This window comes from Vicia villosa, linkage group LG2, assembly GCF_029867415.1.
Source record: "Vicia villosa cultivar HV-30 ecotype Madison, WI linkage group LG2, Vvil1.0, whole genome shotgun sequence".
Taxonomy (NCBI): Eukaryota; Viridiplantae; Streptophyta; class Magnoliopsida; order Fabales; family Fabaceae; genus Vicia; species Vicia villosa.
Window position 1 is genome coordinate 212922784 of NC_081181.1, and position 3496 is coordinate 212926279.

The window sequence follows — 3496 nt, forward strand, 5'->3', positions numbered from 1 at the left end:
AGAAATGCGAGGCAACATATTAAAGAATAATGAACAAGGTTTTCAAAGAAGAAATAGGTGAAATGTTTGAGGTATACGTGGATGACATGATAATCAAGTTGAGAGAGGAATATATTCATGATTATAAGGCTTATTCCAATAAGTGCACATTCAGAGTGAGAGTCGACAATTGTTTGGGCTTTTATCTGACAAAAAGGGGTTTAGAAGCGAATTCAGACAAGTGTAAAGTAGTTATTGTTGACAGATTTGAATAGATTTATCTCGAAGTCGGTGCAACTCACCCTCCCTTTCTACAACCTATTGAAGAAGGAAGCCCGATTTTAATGGATACTTGAGTGTCAACAAGCATTTTTCTCCCTAAATATGGTCATATCCACTCCACCCGTCCTATCTAAAACTATGTCGGGGGAACCTATGTACCTTTACTTATTCGCCTCCGATGAGATAGTCAACATCATCATGGTAAGAGATTCGGGTGGTCAACAAAGCTTGGTCTATTTCATCTCAAAGGCATTTATTGTTCTAGAAACGTGGTATCATAAGATAGAAAAAATATATCTAGCATTGCGGACGACATCCAGGAAACTACGAAATTACTTCCTAGCTCACACCATAGTGGTGTGAACGAACCTGCCGTTAAAGCTTAGTCCTCCACTAGCCAGATTTATTCGAGAGACTAATGAAGTGACCGATCGAGATGTTTGAGTTCAACGTTTCTTATAAGGCCAAGAAGGCCTTGAAATCATAGTTATTTGTAAACTTTATATCATAAATGACTCGGGCCGGCACGCCAAAGCCAACACGTGTCTAGGTAGTATTCATAGATGGCCATCTAACAATCGGGGAAGTGAAGCCAAACTCGTCCTAGAGAGTGAAGTTGGATTAACCATTGAGGGTATCTTTGCATTTTGAATTCCCCACAACCAACCATCAAGTTGAGTACAAGGCAGTAATATCATGCCTCTCATTATCATCTGAGATGGGGGGTGAAAGCATCAAGTTAAAAACAAACTCCCAGCTTTTAAGGCCACATATTAAGGGTGAAACCCAAACTAAGGAGTCATTACTACAATAATACATTCACCTAGGAAGAGAGAAGTCGGGTAAGTTCGAGTTGTTCGAGATAGAGCATATCCCGAGAGAAAAGAACACCATAGTAGATATCCTACTTAAGTTGGCCAGTACCAGATTTTATGATGTAAACCATTCGTTTATCTAAGAAAGAGACTCTAAAAAATCCTAGCATAGAAGGCCCAAGATTCGCAAAGATGGAAATAAATGGAGACAAACAACCATCTTGGATTACACCCATCGCAACCTATATGGAGCAAGGAACACTCCCTGTTGACTCAGTTGAAGTTGTCTTTGTAAAATAAAGGGTAAACTCTTATTCATTTATCAAGGGGATGTTTAAAAAAAGAGGATTTTCGAACCCCCTATTGAAATTCTTGGAGAAAGAGAGAGCTGCCTATACCCTAGCTGAGGTACATGAAGGGATAATTTTCACCTTCGCATCATATATTTTTTGCTTTAGAATTAGTTTCTTCTAATGCTTTCCAAATATCCTTTGTCGTACTTAGGAACATGCAAGTGTCACTAACTCCAGATATCATTGAACGCCATAACCATGCAATGATGGCAGAATCTTTTGTATCCCACTTCTAAAACTTAGGATCTGTCTTGTTGGGAGGTTCTTCTGTAAGGTATCCTAATTTCCCTTTACCTTTTAAGGTTGTTTTCACGATTTAGGACCATTTCAAATAATTCTTTTCTGCAACTTATAAACTGGAATGATGTTCGGTAATTCTGATTCTGACTTGTAATCATATGTTTCATCACTAATGCCAGCCATGGAGAAGAAGAAAGGTGCAACTCTATGAATAGTGAACACATATGAACAGTACCTAGGGTTTGTAGGTGCAACTCTATGAATAGTGAACACATATGAACAGTACCTAGGGTTTGTTATGGTTTATTATAGTGAAGGCAACAACAAATAGGCCATAATTAAGGCGGCTAGGGTTGATTATGGGAAAGTAAAACCCTCTCGAGCCAGACTCTAATATTAGGGGTGGCAAAACGGGCCGGGGCCCGCCGGGCCGCCCACGCACCCGCCAAAAATTGGCGGGTTGGGTTGGGATTTTAGGCTCGCCGCTCGCCAAAACCCGCCGCTCGCCATACCCGCCCCGCCAAAGCCCGCCGCTCGCCAAAACCCCTCCTCCTCCAAAACTCACTCTTTTTTTAGTTAATTCTAGTAATTGCAATTCTTGATGGTTTATTTTATACATTTATTTATAAATATATGTAATATTTTTTAGAGTAAATTTGTTAAAAAATTACTTTTATAAAAATTGTTTTAAAAAATAAGTGAAAAGTTTAATTAAAAGGTAAAAAAAGCATATTAATCTATTAAAAAATATAAATAAAAATAGGCGGGTAAGCCCGCCGCCCGCCAACCTGCCATCTTGGCGGGGCGGGCATGATTTTGATGCCCATTTTACTTGTCGGGCATGCCCGCCCCGCTCGTTTTTTGGCGGGCATAAGGCGGGGCGGGCGGCGGGCGGGGCGGGCGGCCCGTTTTGCCACCCCTATCTAATATCATGTTTGAATCTGAATATTATTGATAATGATGAATAAACGGACACTAATATATTTAAATAGAGTATTCTGACCTAATGAGCTTACTAAATGTCCAATCATAAATTACTAATAATATTAAAATAACAATAATAAATAATACTATAATAACAATGATAAAATTACTATTTATAACATAAATCAAACAAAGTAATGCACATAGTTGCCTATGAATTAAAACAAATAGTTAATTGAAGTACTTATTAGGTCATGAGATAGCAAAGCCACCAAAAAGTATTCACTCGTGCCAAAGAAAGTATATTTTGCAATTACTTGATGACACTGACTTTCCTGGTGCAAAACCCATGGCAATACCAATGAAATCAAACTTACACTTCAATGAAAAACATGTCGAAAATTTTCCATAACCATCCTTATAAATAAGGTTAATTGGTTGCCTCGTGTATCTGATCATTTCTAGACCTTACATCAATTTTTCTATCAACAAACTCGGTCAATTCATGTCCTAACCAAGAACAATACACCTTCAAGTTATTCATCATTTGTTACAATATTTGAAGGGCACACCAGGCTATGGAGTTTTATTTTCTAGGAAAAAGAATTTGCAAATTTTAACATAAGAAAAAGTTAATTTGAGAAGTTGACAAGTAGCCAGAAGATCCACTTCAAGATTTTGCATATTGTTGGTACATTTCTACTTGCTTATAGATATAAAAAAAAGGAACAATACAGTGGCTAGATCATTTACAAAAGTAAAATATAGAGCAACTAGTAAACATTCAGTATTTTGCGTTATTATTATAATTTGTCAGCTTCTAACAACTGGTCCGTCTAGCTCAGTTGGTAGAGCGCAAGGCTCTTAACCTTGTGGTCGTGGGTTCGAGCCCCACGGTGGGCG

General features: G+C 38.1%; 1 non-coding gene across 1 annotated transcript; it reads left to right on the forward strand.

The window, feature by feature from the left end:
• Nucleotides 1-3423: 3423 nt before the first annotated feature.
• On the forward strand, nt 3424-3496 carry TRNAK-CUU (transfer RNA lysine (anticodon CUU)). The gene has a single exon. It is a non-coding gene; the product is annotated as a tRNA-Lys (tRNA).